Source organism: Bombina bombina, chromosome 6 (genome assembly GCF_027579735.1).
Source record: "Bombina bombina isolate aBomBom1 chromosome 6, aBomBom1.pri, whole genome shotgun sequence".
NCBI lineage: Eukaryota > Metazoa > Chordata > Amphibia > Anura > Bombinatoridae > Bombina > Bombina bombina.
This window is the reverse complement of record NC_069504.1, coordinates 206,645,150-206,663,075: the sequence shown is the minus strand read 5'-3', so window position 1 is coordinate 206,663,075 and position 17,926 is coordinate 206,645,150. Positions and strand designations below refer to the sequence as shown.

The 17,926-nt window shown below is 38.1% G+C and overlaps 1 protein-coding gene across 1 annotated transcript in view; it reads right to left on the bottom strand.

Moving 5' to 3' along the window:
- Positions 1-17,926, bottom strand: part of NRCAM (neuronal cell adhesion molecule) — a 334,348-nt gene that overhangs the window by 77,947 nt on the left and 238,475 nt on the right. The window lies entirely within an intron of this gene.

Genomic DNA, 17,926 nt, shown 5'->3' with positions numbered 1-17,926 from the left:
TGTCTTTAAACATTTAGGGGTAATGTCTGCAGTTTAACAGCTGTAGCTATCTGGGAATTTAAGATACAGTATACAAGGTACACAGTTTTGGAAAGTACACCCCTTGGTGCATCAAATGAGGGGCTGCATGTATTGCAAGCACAAATTTGGAGTGCATAAGACATAAATGAACATGTCACTTTGCTTAGAAAAAAATATTTTCTAAGCAAAGCACCATATTCCATGAATATCTGCGCACTCCACTTTTGTGCTAGAAGTACATATAGCTCCTCATTTGATGCGTCAGGGGGTGTACTTCTACAAATGTGTACTTTATGTACCCTAATTTAACTTCCCAGATGGCTAGAGCTGTTTAACTGCAGATATGGCAACCTTAAAAATCTTATAACATTTGGGGTACAATTAGACAGCTGTAGCCACCTGGGAATTTAAGATACAGTATACAAAGTACATCCCTTGGCACACCAAATGAGGGGCTGCATGTATTGCTAGCACAAATTTGGAGTGTGTAAGATATAAATGAACATGTCGCTCACTTTTTTCATATTTTATGTTTTATTTTTAAAACCTGCTGAGACATACACATATAATAATGGTATATTTGGAATCTGCTAGGTCTGCTGAAAAAAACAATATATAGTTTGTATAGTTTATTCACACAAACTTTACTTCTAAAAGTGTTTAAACGTGAACTGCAACAAAAAGCTCAAAACTAGCTTAGCACCCAGGTGGGAAATGGCTTAGCAGCCAAAGGGTTAAGCTTTACATTCCTGCTTTTTAAATAAAGATAGCAAGAGAAAGAAGAAAAAGTGATAATAGGAGTAAATTAGAAAGTTGCTTAAAATTGCATGCTTTATCTGAATCATTAAAGAAAAAATGTGGGTTTACTATCCCTTTAAATAAACATGCCAAAAATAAGCAGAAACTATATAAAGCCTCATAATCCTGACCCTGCAAAACACTGTGAAATACTATATATATATATATATATATATATATATATATATATATATATATATTTATTTATTTTTATTATGCTTTCGGTTTTTTAAGTGATTGACACCAGGTGTACCTGTCTGGTGCCAATCTCGGAAACTGACAGGCACTGCTTGGTGATTACGTAATCTGTTCTCCTTTGCCTGTCAATCAAACTAGCACCCTAGCGAGTACTTATCAATCAGCAATTAATACACTCTCTGTTTTCCACTGTGTTGTGTGTGAATGAGGAAAAATCTTAGTATTAAATTATACTACAGAAGGCTGTTTTTTTTAACATACTTTCGGCTAGATTACGAGTTGTGCGTTAAGGTAAAAAAGCAGCGTTAACAGGTCCTAACGCTGCTTTTTTACGCCCGCTGCTATTACGAGTCTTGCAGGTATAGGTGTACCGCACACTTTGTTGGCCTTACCGCAAGCCAACTTACGTAAAGTTCGTAAACCCTTTTTTCTATGGGACTTCCATAGCGCTGGTATTACGAGTTTGTCCTGGGAGGCCAAAAAAGTGAGCGTTACAGCCTCTACCAACAAGATCCGTAACGCATTCTAAAGTCAGTAGTTATGAGTTTTACACTACAACGTTGTAGCATAAATCTCATAACTAAAGTGCGAAAAAGTACACTAACACCCATAAACTACCTATTAACCCCTAAACAGAGGCCCTCCCGCATCGCAAACACTAAAATAAAGTTATTAACCCCTAATCTGCCGCTCCGGACATCGCAGCCACTATAATAAACATATTAACCCCTAAACCGCCGCACTCCCGCCTCGCAAACACTAGTTAAATATCATTAACCCCTAATCTGCCGCCCCTAACATCGCCGCCGCCTACATTATACTTACTAACCCCTAATCTTCCACTCCGGACATCGCCGCAACCTACATTATTAACCCCTAACCTGCTGCCCCCAACATTGCCGCTACCTACCTACATTTATTAACCCTTAATCTGCCGTCCCCAACGTCGCCGCCACTATACTAAATTTATTAACACCCCCTAACTTAAAAATAATTAAAAAAAAATCTAAATAAAATTCCTATCATTACCTAAATTATTCCTATTTAAAACTAAATACAGTGGGGGAAAAAAGTATTTAGTCAGCCACCAATTGTGCAAGTTCTCCCACTTAAAGAGATGTTCATTCCGAAGAAGACGTTGTTTGAAGAGGATGCTCCGCGCCGGATGTCTTGAAGATGGAGCTGCTCCGCATTGGAAGGATGAAGATAGAAGATGCCGTCTGGATGAAGACTTCTGCCCGTCTGGAGGACCACTTCTGCCGGCTTCGTTGAGGACATCTTGCCGCTTGGATGAAGACTTCTCCCGGTCAGTGAATCCTCGGGGGTTAGTGTTAGGATTTTTAAAGGGTGTATTGGGTGGGTTTATTTTTTAGGTTAGGGCTTATTACAGGAAAAAAAAAGCTGATTTCTTTGGGGCAATGCCCCGCAAAAGGCCCTTTTAAGGGCTATTAGTAGTTTAGTTTAGGCTAGGGTTTTTTTTTATTTTGGGGGGGCTTTTTTATTTTAATTGGGCTATTAGATTAGGTGTAATTAGTTTAAAGATCTGTAATTTGTTTTTTATTTACTGTAATTTAGTGGGTTTTTTTTGATTTAGCTAATTTAATTTATTTAATTGTATTTAATGTAGGGAATTTATTTAATTATAGTGTAAGGTTAGGTGTTATTGTAACTTAGGTTAGGCTTTATTTTACAGGTAAATTTCTATTTATTTTAGCTAGATAGAGTTATTAAATAGTTAATAACTATTTAATAACTATTCTACCTAGTTAAAATAAATACAAACTTGCCTGTAAAAATAAAAATAAACCCTAAGCTAGCTACAATGTAACTATTAGTTATATTGTAGCTAGCTTAGGGTTTATTTTATAGGTAAGTACAGTGGGGGAAAAAAGTATTTAGTCAGTCATCAATTGTGCAAGTTCTCCCACTTAAGAAGATGAGAGAGGCCTGTAATTTTCATCATAGGTATACCTCAACTATGAGAGACAAAATGTGGAAACAAATCCAGACAATCACATTGTCTGATTTGGAAAGAATTTATTTGCAAATTATGGTGGAAAATAATTATTTGGTCACCTTCAAACAAGCAATATTTCTGGCTCTCACAGACCTGTATCTTCTTCTTTAAGAGTCTCCTCTGTCCTCTACTCATTACCTGTATTAATGGCACCTGTTTGAACTTGTTATCAGTATAAAAGACAACTGTCCACAACCTCAAACAGTCACACTCCAAACTCCACTATGGTGAAGACCAAAGAGCTGTCGAAGGACACCAGAAACAAAATTGTAGACCTGCACAAGGCTGGGAAGACTGAATCTGCAATAGGCAAGCAGCTTGGTGTGAAGAAATCAACTGTAGGAGAAATAATTAGAAAATGGAAGACATACAAGACCACTGATAATCTCCCTCGATCCGGCGCTCCACGCAAGATCTCACCCCGTGGGGTCAAAATGATCACAAGAACAGTGAGCAAACATCCCAGAACCACACAGGGGGACCTAGTGAATTACCTGCAGAGAGCTGGAGCAACGTAACAAAGGCTACCATCAGTAACACACTACGCTGCCAGGGACTCAGATCCTGCAGTGCCAGACATGTCCCCCTGCTTAAGCCAGTACATGTCCGGGCCCGTCTGAAGTATGCTACTGTGAAGCATGGGGGTGGCAACATCATGCTTTGGGGCTGTTTCTCTGCAAAGGGAACAGGACGACTGATCTGTGTACATGAAAGAATGAATGGGGCCATGTATCGTGAGATTTTGAGTGAAAACCTCCTTCCATCAGCAAGGGCATTGAAGATGAAATGTGGCTGGTCTTTCAGCATGACAATGATCCCAAACATACCACCCAGGCAACGAAGGAGTGGCATCGTAAGAAGCATTTCAAGGTCCTGGAGTGGCCTAGCCTGTCTCCAGATCTCAACCCCATAGAAAACCTTTGGAGGGAGTTGAAAGTCTGTGTTGCCCAGCGACAGCCCCAAAACATCACTGCTCTAGAGGAGATCTGCATGCAGGAATGGGCCAACATACCAGCAACAGTGTGTGACAACCTTGTAAAGACTTACAGAAAACGTTTGACCTCTGTCCATGCCAACAAAGGATATATAACAAAGTATTGAGATGAACTTTTGATATTGACCAAATACTTATTTTCCACCATAATTTGCAAATAAATTCTTTCCAAATCAGACAAAGTGATTGTCTGGATTTGTTTCCACATTTTGTCTCTCATAGTTGAGGTATACCTATGATGAAAATTACAGGCCTCTCTCATCTTCTTAAGTGGGAGAACTTGCACAATTGATGACTGACTAAATACTTTTTTCCCCCACTGTACTTACCTATAAAATAAACCCTAAGCTAGCTACAATATAACTAATAGTTACATTGTAGCTAGCTTAGGGTTTATTTTTATTTTTACAGGCAAGTTTGTATTTATTTTAACTAGGTAGAATAGTTATTAAATAGTTATTAACTATTTAATAACTCTATCTAGCTAAAATAAATAGAAATTTACCTGTAAAATAAAGCCTAACCTAAGTTACAATAACACCTAACCTTACACTATAATTAAATAAATTCCCTACATTAAATACAATTAAATAAATTAAATTAGCTAAATCACAAAAAAACCCACTAAATTACAGTAAATAAAAAACAAATTACAGATCTTTAAACTAATTACACCTAATCTAATAGCCCAATTAAAATAAAAAAGCCCCCCCAAAATAAAAAAAAACCCTAGCCTAAACTAAACTACTAATAGCCCTTAAAAGGGCCTTTTGCGGGGCATTGCCCCAAAGAAATCAGCTTTTTTTTCCCTGTAATAAGCCCTAACCTAAAAAATAAACCCACCCAATACACCCTTTAAAAATCCTAACACTAACCCCCGAGGATTCACTGACCGGGAGAAGTCTTCATCCAAGCGGCAAGATGTCCTCAACGAAGCCGGCAGAAGTGGTCCTCCAGACGGGCAGAAGTCTTCATCCAGACGGCATCTTCTATCTTCATCCTTCCAATGCGGAGCAGCTCCATCTTCAAGACATCCGGCGCGGAGCATCCTCTTCAAACGACGTCTTCTTCGGAATGAACATCTCTTTAAGTGACGTCATCCAAGATGGCATCCCTTAGATTCCGATTGGCTGATATAATTCTATCAGCCAATCAGAATTAAGGTAGAAAAAATCCTATTGGCTGATGCAATCAGCCAATAGGATTGAGCTGGCATTCTATTGGCTGTTCCAATCAGCCAATAGAATGCAAGCTCAATTCTATTGGCTGATTGGATCAGCCAATAGGAATGAAGTTCAATCCTAATGGCTGATTGCATCAGCCAATAGGATTTTTTCTACCTTAATGCCGATTGACTGATAGCATTCTACCAGCCAATCGAAATCTAAGGGACGCCGTCTTGGATGACGTCACTTAAAGAGATATTAATTCCGAAGAAGACGTCATTTGAAGAGGATGCTCCGCGCCGGATGTCTTGAAGATGGAGACGCTCCGCATCGGAAGAATGAAGATAGAAGATGCCGTCTGGAAGAAGACTTCTGCCCGTCTGGAGGACCACTTCTGCCGGCTTTGTTGAGGACATCTTGCCGCTTGGATGAAGACTTCTCCCGGTAAGTGAATCTTCGGGGGTTAGTGTTAGGATTTTTTAAGGGTGTATTGGTTGGGTTTATTTTTTAGGTTAGGGCTTTGGGCAGCAATAGAGCTAAATGCCCTTTTAAGGGCAATTCCCATTCAAATGCCCTTTTCAGGGCAATGGGGAGCTTAGGTTTTTTTAGTTAGGCTTTTATTTGGGGGGTTGGTTGTGTGGGTGGTGGGTTTTACTGTTTGGGGGGTGTTTGTATATTTTTTTACAGGAAAAAGAGGTGATTTCTTTGGGGCAATGCCCAGCAAAAGGCCCTTTTAAGGGCTATTGGTAGCTTAGTTTAGGCTAGGGTTTTTTTTTATTTTGGGGGGCTTTTTTATTTTGATAGAACTATTAGATTAGGTGTAATTAGTTTAAAGATCTGTAATTTGTTTTTTATTTTTTGTAATTTAGTGGGTTTTTTTGTTATTTAGCTAATTTAATTTAATTTATTTAATTGTATTTAATGTAGGGAATTTATTTAATTATAGTGTAAGGTTAGGTGTTATTGTAACTTAGGTTAGGTTTTATTTTACAGGTAAATTTGTATTTATTTTAGCTAGGTAGTTATTAAATAGTTTAATAACTATTCTACCTAGTTAAAATAAATAAAAACTTGCCTGTAAAATAAAAATAATCCCTAAGCTAGCTACAATGTAACTATTAGTTATATTATAGCTAGTTTAGGGTTTATTTTATAGGTAAGTATTTAGTTTTAAATAGGAATAATTTAGGTAATGATAGGAATTTTATTTAGATTAATTTAAATTATATTTAAGTTAGGGGGTGTTAGGGTTAGACTTAGATTTAGGGGTTAATGCATTTAATATAGTGGCGGCGACATTGGGGGCGGCAGATTAGGGGTTAATAAGTGTAGGTAGGTTGCGGCGACATTGGTGGTGGGAGAATAGGGGTTAATAAATATAATGTAGGTGTTGGCGATGTTGGAGGCAGCAGATTAGGGGTTAATAAGTATAATGTAGGTGGCAGCGATATCCGGAGTGGCAGATTAGGGGTTAATAAGAATAATGTAGGTATCAGCGATGTCGGGGGCGGCAGATTAGGGGTTAATAAGTGTAAGATTACGGGTGTTTAGACTCGGGTTCATGTTAGGGTGTTAGGTATAAACATAAAATGTGGTTCCCCATAGGAATCAATGGGGCTGCGTTACTGAGCTTTACGCTGCTTTATTGAAGGTGTTAGACTTTTTCTCAGCCAGCTCTCCCCATTGATGTCTATGGGGAAATTGTGCACGGGCACGTATAACCAGCTCACCGCTGACTTAAGCAGTGTTGGTATTGAAGTGCGGTATGGAGCACAATTTTACTCTACGCTCACTTCTTGCCTTTTAACGCCGGTTTGTAAAAACCTGTAATACCAGCGCTGCAGGTAAGTGAGCGGTGAGAAAAAACTGCACGGTAGCACCAAACAGCTCATAACGAAAGACTCGTAATCTATCCGTTTGTATTTCAAAATGTGTTGCAATAGTATGCAGTGAATGTATAGCCCAGTATCCTATATAATTATATGCATCTTTATAAGTGCGCTACAGAATCTGCAAGAATTAAAGGTAATCCAGGCATTAAAGATTGTGTGACAATGAAGAAATATATTTATTCAATACAGACAATTTCCCATGCATAGCATTAAAGGGACAGTCAACACCAAAATTGTTATTGTTTAGAAAGATAGATAACTCCTTTATTACCCAACATTGTGATATTAAAGGGACACCGAACCCAATTTTTTTATTTCATGATTCAGATAGAGCGTGCAATTTTAAGCAACTTTCTAATTTACTCCTATTATCAATTTTTCTTCGTTCTCTTGCTATTTTTATTTGAAAAAGAAGGCATCTGAGCTTTTTTGGTGCAGGACTCTGGACAGCACTTTTTTATTGGTATATGAATTTATCCACCAATAAGCAAGGACAAACCAGGTTGTTCACCAAAAATGGGCCGGCATCTAAACTTACATTCTTGCATTTCAAATAAAGATGCTTAACATTTCATGCTCTATCTGAATCACGAAAGATAAAATTTGTGTTCAGTGTCCCTTTAATATACTTTATAACATTTCTGCCTGTTTGTAAGCCACTACACACATGCTTTTTTAGTTGCTTTTCACAACAGGAGACTGGTAATTCATGTGGGCCATATTTATAACATTGTGCTCATGCCCGTGGGTTGTGGATGACACTGCAGTTATTGGCTAAAATACAAGTCAATAGATAATAAATAAATAGACATGTGATCAGGCCGTCAAAAGAGGCTTAATTACAAGGTAATCACAGAGGTAAAACGTTTATTAATATAACTGTGTTGGTTATGCAAAACTGGAGAATGGGTATTTAAGGGATTAGCTATCTTTTTAAACAATAAAACATTTGGAGTTGACTGTCCCTTTATTGTTTTTCATACCATACAACCACAGGTAAATAAACAAGTATGATCATTGAATATTAAGAACATTTCTTAGTCTGTGGTCCTGTGAATTCACTAACATTCTACTTAAATAGACTAACACAAGCATTTGCACTCCATACACCTGCTGAAAGGACTCCAGCTCTAGTGTCACGACTAAAAAAGGTCAACCACAACTACCGTGGGACAAAATCAAGGGCACTGATGTAAACCTTTTGTCGTCCATAACAGTGCTGAGACAGGTGAGGGTGACACTATGGCTAGGGTTACTACTTGACAGGGGAGTTTGCATCGTAGCACCAATGCTGCCACCAACACTGATGCTCTGACAACACTGCCCCCGCCACCCACCACTGTATCTGCGACCCTGGTGATATACAGTATATATATTCTTCATGTAGTTCTGCGCTAAGGAAGTTGACTTATGTATTTTAGTGCTATAGTGCAACAGATAACTTACCACAAACACAATGAGCACACTAATAGCACTCCCTGCTATCCAATAAAAGTACAGGGAGGGCAAAAATAAAGTTTCACCAGCATTAAGATGCTTTGGTTAAAAAATGTAATCATCCACTTGTAATAACAGATGTGCTATTCTGAAGGACCCACAAAAGATAACACACCCTGTGATACTGATTACAGGTTAGTTCATCAGTGGTTCAGGCAAAGACGTTGGCAGTTTATTTTGCCCCTTTTCGTGTTTTTTTTTTTTTTTTTTTTTATATGAATAATTTTTATTGAGGTTTTGTTTGTATCATACATTGTATATGCAATGCAAAATGAATACACAGTATAAAGATATAGAGTTGTACTCAGAATTAAACCTCGTTTTTACAGAGGTGACCTTTTGTTTACACATTTTCTTTCTATGGGTCTTCTGACTGTTCTACGATAAACAATAAAGGCGTGACCCTTAAGATAACAGTTTAGTCTACTAAGGCACCTCGTCAGTACAGTATTACGGACTTTAGTGAGGGAGATGTCAAGTCTTCCCCTCTGCTTAAATATATTAGTACAGTGAGGTTGTCCGATTTCCTCCGCACCTGGCTCGTCTAGGGGGGAGAGGTTTAGGGGTCATATACCAAGAATCATCTAGAGTCTGGTACTGCATTGGGGGGTAGGGGGTTGGGGGTCTCATCTGTTGGCTACTACTCTAATCCGATTGGTTAGTCTCACTATGGGATGTTACGGGTCCAGAGTGATTCCCACGGTTCCCATATAAGGCAGTAGTCATTCAGTTGTCTCCGTTCTCTAAAGACATAGTTTTCCATATTTTTAATATGGTTTACACAGTCCACTACTCCCTGCCTTTTCGTGTTATTTAACTCTGAAGATTCTGGGTTTTCAAGTCTTAGAACTGGAAACACACCGTACACATTTATCAAGGCTAACTCTGCTACATAGCTTTCTATAATTGGCTTTAGCAAAGCTTATGAGGTAACAAGCAGTGTTGCATTTACTAACATAATGACTATGACTAGCCTTGTCTACTCCAGGAACAAGTTTGGGATTGGCTCCTCCAAAAAAAGGCATACGTGAGGGGTGGAGTTTAGCTGCAAAAACACTTTTAATACTTCGCTACTCAATGTAACAATTTTATTCTCATTTAAAAATTAAATACTATATACAAAGATCTATTTAAAAAAAAATTCAATTCAAACCTTCTAAAAGTTCCTCATCACCAAAACCCATCAAAGCAAATGTACAGATAATCTTGTTTAGTTGCTGCTGCTGCAAACTCCACATTTTTGTCTCATTTAATCTTTAGTTTTCCAGTTATTCAGAGCAGGGGCAGGGTCCCCCTATCCTCATTTATTCAATGCTTTGGCATAATTCCCTTTGAAAGTGAAAAATAATAGTGAAAGCAATAATAATAATACTAACACAACCCTCTCTCACCTCTGTACCATCTCCTTTTTATTTATTTTTGTCATGTTTTCTTCATTTTGTGTCATGCATTATTTATTTTGAATAATGCCATCTACATTTTGTACCATGTCACCTCCTTTTAGACCATGCTTTCTTCCATGTCTGTCATTTATTTATCCTATTTTACCCATTATGCCAGGTGCTCTCTTACCTTTGAGCCAGGCACTCTTCAAAATTTTGCAATGAGTTTATATCCCTTGTGCCATGCGATCTCCCCAATAATACTATGCCTCCTGCCCTTTGGGCCATGTCATCTCCCCATCATGCCATACATCCTTCCCTTTGTGTTATGTCATCTCCCTTTCATGTCATACCTTCTCTCCTTTTAACATGTCATCTTCCTTTCATGCCATACCTTCTCTCCTTTTCACACGTCATCTCCCTATAATGCCATGCCTCCTTTCCTTTGGGCCATGTCATCTCCCCATCATGCCATACATCCTTCCCTTTGTGTTATGTCATCTCCCTTTCATGCCATACCTTCTCTTCTTTTAACATGTCATCTCCCCATCATGCCATGCCTCCTGTCCTTTATGTCATGACATCTCCCATCATACAATAAGCCCTGCCCTTTGTGCCATGTCTTCTCCCCATCATGCCATGCCTCCTTCCCTTTGTGCCATATCATCTCCCCATCATGCCATACATCCTTTCTTTAGTGCCATGTCATCTCCCATCATGCCATGCCACCTTCTCTTTGTGCCATGTTATCTCTCCTTCATGCAATACCTTCTCTCCTTTTAACATGTCATCTTCCTTTCATGCCATACCGTCTCTCCTTTTCACACGTCATCCCCCTATAATGCCATGCCTCCTTTCCTTTGTGCCATGTCATCTACCCTTCATGCCATACCATCTCTCCTTTTAACATGTCATCTACCCATCATGCCATACCCCCTGCCCTTTGGCCATGTAATCTCCCCTTCATGCCATGCCTCCTACCCATTGTGCCATGTCATCTCCCCATCATGCCATGCCTCCTTCCCTTTGTGCCATATCATCTCCCCATCATGCCATACATCCTTCCTTTTGTGCCATGTCATCTCCCCATCATGCTATACATCTTTCCTTTTGTGCCATGTCATCTCCTCATCATATCATAGGTCCTGCCCTTTGTGCCATGCCTTCTCCCCATCATCCCATGCCTCCTTCCCTTTGTGCTGTGTCATCTCCCCTTAATGCCATACCTTCTCTCCTTTTAACATGTCATCTCCCCATAATGCCATGCCTCCTGCCCTTTGTGCCATGGCATCTCCCATTCATGCCATGCCTCCTTCCCTTTGTGCCATGTCATCTCCCCATAATGCCATACATCCTTTCTTTAGTGCCATGTCATCTCCCATCATGCCATGCCACCTTCCCTTTGTGCCATGTTATCTCCCCTTCATGCTATACCTTCTCTCCTTTTAACATGTTATCTTCCCTTCATGCCATACCTTCTCTCCTTTTCTCATGTCATCTCCCTATAATGCCATGCCTCCTTTCCTTTGTGCCATGTCATCTACCCTTCATGCCATACTGTCTCTCCTTTTAACATGTCATCTCCCCATCATGCCATACCTCCTGCCCTTTGGCCATGTAATCTCCCCTTCATGCCATGCCTCCTACCCATTGTGCCATGTCATCTCTCCTTCATACCATACCTTCTCTCCTTTTGCCATGTCATCTCCCCATCATGCCATGCCTCCTTACCTTTGTGCCATTTCATCTTCCCATCATGCCATACCTTGTTCCCTTTCTGCTATTTCATCTCCCTATTAGGCCATACGTTCTCCCATTTTTGTCATACTCCCCTTTTTTTTAAACTTACATTCTTTATGTTTTCCTTTGTGTTATGTCCTTTCATGTATGTTATTGTCTTTAGACTTTGTAATTGCTCTTATCCCCAGCTAGCATCCCCTCCTTCATGCTATTTTCTTTCCTTTCACTATTTCTCATCCTTTCGTGCCATCCTCTCCCCTTTATGTCATATATTCTCCAAATTCTGCTGTTTTTTATTTAATATATTTATATTTAATATATTGCCCCCCTTTATTTGCCCTCTCTATTTTATGCATTTATATCACCCTTATGCTATACCTTTATGCAATCTGCTCTCTCATTTTTTTAAATGCCTTTCTACTTTTGAGCAATTCTCTTTCCTATTTATGCCCTCTTCCCTGTGTGCTTTACCTTTTTCTCTTTTTTGCCACGCCATTTCCCATGTTTTTTGCTCTCTCACTTTAATGCTTTTGTTGTTTTTATTACACCAGTTTAATGTTATGCAGCCAAGTCCCTTAGCCTTATTTTATTGCTTCTCCATTTTTGTGTTGCTTTTTACTGGCTCCTACCCTAAGGCCATGACATTAATGATCTACCATGAAGTCCACCTTATTTTATCAGCCAGTGGAGAATCCTAACAATGTAAGAAACTGCTCATCTAAGCACCTGCTCCCAGCTTGTGTAACTATTCCCTCTTTGCAATGACACAGTGCTGTGCTGTGTACTTACTACATTTACAAACACATGAAGTAGCACTCATTTAGAACACTAATTACTGTAGCTTGGTGTTTAAAGAACTGAAAGTATAAACACCCCATAAACATAATAATATGGTAAATTCAAAATGAAATGATAATGTATTTAAGTAATTGTTCTATACAGGCTATCAAACTTATACGATCAATCACACTGATTATTAGGTATTTGCAGGTTATTAAAAAAATACTAAAATCTCACAAGAGAACAAAAAAAAAAAATACAATTAGAGACAGAAATTTGAAGCAATGTGCAAGGAATGGAGCTAAATTCTATGTTTATAAAATGCAATACTAAAAGCATTTACGTTACCAAGAGAAAATGCATTAAGTGCTTCTTATATAATGAGTTGAAGAATCGATACAGTACAGCTTTTTGTTTGTGCAATCAGCCCCAGAAGGGAAAAGTGAAAGATCAGAAAGAAGAAAAGAACTTTTAAAGTCAGACGACATGGGCTTTACTTCCACAGAACTCTTTCACAAATAGGGCCAGATTACAAGTGGAGCACTAATTATCGCTCCTGCTCGAGCGTTAATTGCGCTAGAAGTAAGCTTTTTGCGCTTGTCGGGTTGCGCTCATATTACGAGTTGAAAGTAAACTGTTTGCTCTCTTAGAATATTATGTGCGCGTCCACATATTCCAATATAGAAGTCAATGGAGAAAAAAAAAGTGAAAAAACACCCCACTCTCACACAAACCCGATCGCATATGAATATTTAAAATTCCAGTGTTCTTCAAATAACAGAATATGTTCTATTTATTGATAAATGCATATTTCTACATATCTGATGTTATTTTGGTAGTATATATATATATATATGTCTATATGGTCATATATAGGTATAGATTTATACATATATATATATACATATATATATAGTGGTAGCAATCCACCCACCAAGGGGAAGAAAAAACGCTTCACTCTCCGGTCTTTTCCAAAAGAAAAAAGGCTTTAATCCATTTTAACAGGCAATCAGTCAAAAGACATCCCAAACGTTTCGATACCTGCTGGTATCTTTTTCAATGGGTCTAAACAAAGTTCCTGTGTCCCAAAAGCAATTGTGGCTGTTACAGTGAGTGCACTTGACTTGGTTTCTATATATATATATATATATATATATATATATATATATATATATATATATATATATATATATATATATGAATATCTATTTATAAATACACAAAACATATTTTGCTATGTGCAGAACATTGTAATGTGAAATATTTACAGCAAATACATAGTTACAACCATTATTAAAAATTAATATTGCATAAATACGTTTTAACATGTTTTCATCAACTTAACATATATATATATATATATATATATATATATATATATATATATTTACATATGTATTTATGTGTTTATATGTGTATATCTGTCTGTAAATACATATACAAATACATATATACACATATAAATACATATGTACACATATAAATACATAAAAACATATGTACACATATATATACATACATATACATCTTTAGACATGTATATGTGTGTATCTGTACGTTAAAGCCCTTTGGCTGCCTTTATATTTCCTTCACCTGAGACTTCATACCGTTGAGCCTTTATATCTTTTGTGCAATATATATATTTTTTTTAATAATGTTTATTAGACTGTGTTATTATGAGTGTAACTATACTTTATAATGTATGTTTGATGTGTTTTGTGTAACTTTTTATGTTTCACGAAACAGTTAACCAGAGCTCTGAAGTCACGGTAATCCTTCTAGCGTAAATCTCGATTGCGCTCAAGAGATCATGTTTACTTTCAACTAGTAATACCAGTGGTAAGCCAGGCTAGCACAAACCCTGGCGATAAACACATTATCGCTTAGGTGCAACAGTTTGCTCTGCACTCGTAATCTAGCCCATAAATAGCAGAATGTTCACCAGTAAGAAAAATTATACACAGAAAAATTTAAAAACAACAACAACCACTTGAGCATATGAACCTTAATTTGCAACATCAGATTCTCCTTATTCAAAGAAAGGTTTGAATGCCACTAAAGTAGAGTGGGTCCAACATAAGAGTCCAGTAAACCCCTGAACTATGTGTAGTATAATGATAATGTGATTTGCACCTGGGAATCTCCTCATTGTGAATGAGGCTATGCTCATAAATGATGAAATCATCAGTATTGCTGGGAACTGGTCATGCCTATTAATGACATGTGATGCCCAGTACTTTGTCATTTAGCCTCTAGATAATAAGGAAGTTGACTTATGAAGCAGACAAGTGAGTGTTATCCCTGTTGTCCCATCCTGAAGGTTAAAACAATATTTCTAAATCTAAATGTTGTTACCTAATAGGTTTTAAAAGTAGACATTTCAATAGCATATATGTTATTCTCCTATTACATACAAAATCAACACTCGTAATAAGGGTAATCTGTGAATGTTTAGGAAACTAAATACAAATCTTTGTCCTCAAGAATGAAAACAAAAATGGTGTACAATGTTGATTTGTCATTGGGTGTCAATTTCCGTTGTATGTACACAATGTCACACATCTGATTTGTCATAGGGTATTTCCATTGTATGTACACAATAGCACACATCTGATTTGTCATAGGGTATTTCCGTTGTATGTACACAATGGTGCACATCTGATTTGTCATAGGGTATATCAGTTGTACGTACACAATGGCACACATCTGATTTGTCATAGGGTATTTATGTTGTATGTACACAATGGCACACATCTGATTTGTCATAGGGTATTTCCATTGTATGTACACAATAGCACACATCTGATTTGTCATAGGGTATATCAGTTGTACGTACACAATGGCACACATCTGATTTGTCATAGGGTATTTATGTTGTATGTACACAATGTCACACATCTGATTTGTCATAGGGTATTTCCATTGTATGTACACAATAGCACACATCTGATTTGTCATAGGGTATTTCCGTTGTATGTACACAATGGTGCACATCTGATTTGTCATAGGGTATATCAGTTGTACGTACACAATGGCACACATCTGATTTGTCATAGGGTATTTATGTTGTATGTACACAATGGCACACATCTGATTTGTCATAGGGTATTTCAGTTGTATGTACACAATGGCACACATCTGATTTGTCATAGGGTATTTTAGTTGTATGTACACAATGGCACACATCTGATTTGTCATAGGGTATTTCTTTTGTATGTACACAATGGCACACATCTGATTTGTCATAGGGTATTTCTGTTGTATGTACACAATGGCACACATCTGATTTGTCATTGGGTGTCTATTTCTGTTGTATGTACACAATGGCACACATCTGATTTGTCAGGTGAAGCTTGCGCCACGCAAACCACTAAGCAACATACTACAAAATAAGTAAACTGAAAAAGAGAAAAACATACACTAAAAAATACACCCAAGCAAACAATACAGAAAAAAAAAATGAGAACCGCACTTCTTTAAACCATATGTACATAAATATAACAGCCCCAAAAGGGCCATACGTTCACCTGCAACATATGTTAATAATGTTAATAAAATATAAATAATACATATGCTGCGTAATAAAACCTACAAGGAATGGGAGTGGGGTGGGGGTGACAAGGAATATTTTGAGCCTTGATGCTTTTCAGCACATCCTGTCCAGAGGATTTTTTATTTTTTTAAAGCAGTGATAGGTAGCAGGATGAGCAATATAATCCATATGAAAAGTTTCATGTTTTTCTTTTTCAGTTAGAGCTCTACTTATAGGGCAGTATTTGACAATGGGTGCTTCTATTGTGAGCCAAGATACAACATTTACATTTCTCTTTTCTTCACTTGGTCTGAGTCTAACTAGTTAAAATAAGCTTCAGGCCTCTAAAGGAAAGCAGTTTGGGGGAAATTCTGCAGAAACGGAAGAGTTATTGTTTTGTGGACACAAGAATTTGAATTCAATGGGGCTGAATTATCAAGCTCCGAATGTTTCCGTGCAAGCCTTCAGGCTCGCCGGAAAAAGCAGTTCTGAAGCAGCGGTCTAAAGACTGCTGCTCCATAACTCGTCTGCCTGCTCTGAGGCTGCGGACATCAATCAGCCGATCCTATACGATCGGGCTGATTGACACTCCTTGCTAGCAGGGGGCAGCATTGCACAAGCAGTTCACAATAACTACTTGTGCAATAATTAATGCTGACAGCGTATGCTGTCGGGATTTATCGATATGCGGCAGACATGATACGCTACATCTTTTCATGTCCGTCCGCACTTTAATAAATCGGCCCCAAAATCACTTACGATAATTAATCGTAATATGATAGTTAGAGGCCCATTTATCAAGCTCTGTATGGAGCTTGAGGGCCTGTGTTTCTGGCGAGTCTTCAGACTCGCCAGAAACACAAGTTATGGAGCAGCGGTGTAAAGACCGCTGCTCCATAACCCTGTCCGCCTGCTCTGATGAGGCGGACAGGAATCGCCACAATGCAACCCGATCGAGTACGATCGGGTTAAATGACACCTCCCTGCTGATTTGCAGGGGGCCGCGTTGGATCAGGTCCGACAGACATATGATAATTCAGCCTCTTAGTCTCATCTTGGATTCACAAATGCTAATTGAAATGCCCACAGACTGCCAGCATTACAAAAATCTACTAAAGTGTGCACGTTTTAAGTAACAGGAAAACAGGTAGAGGGTTCCTTAAAAACTTCCGTGGCTGTTATTACTTAAAGGGATATGAAACCCCCAAAAAAATGTATTTCATAATTCAGATACAGCATGCGATTTTAAGCAACGTTCTAATTTACTTCTATTATAAATTTTTCTTTGCTCTCTTGGTATCTTTTGTTGAAAAGCAGGGTCGTATACTTAGGAGCTGGTCTGTTTCTGGAGCACTATATGGCAGCAGTTGCAAGAATGTTATCCATTTGCAAGAGCACTAAATGGCAGCACTATTTCCTGCCATGTAGTGCTCCAGATGCCTACCTAGGTATCTCTTCAACACAGAATATCATGGGAACGAAGCAAATTTGATAATATAAATAAATTGGAAACTTTTTAAAAATGATGTGCTCTGTCTAAATCCCAAAATAATATTTGTGGGTTTCATATCCCTTTAATCACATCAAACAGTAGTTTACAAAAATAACTGAGAAAGTAATTCAATACATTAGAGCAGTGTTTCCCAACCGCGGTCCTCAAGTACCCCCAACAGGCCTGGTTTTCATTATAGCTGAACCAGTGCACAAGTGAAGTAATCAACTGATCAGTAACCAACCTGCTCTCATTCATCAGCTGATTATTTCACCTGTGCTCTAGTTCAGCTATAATGAAAACCAGGACTGTTGGGGGTACTTGAGGACCGCGGTTGGGAAACACTGCATTAGAGGGACACAAAATGTAAAAGTGCTTGTTGGTCTAAGGGTATGGTTCTTAGAGGAGGGAAGGAAA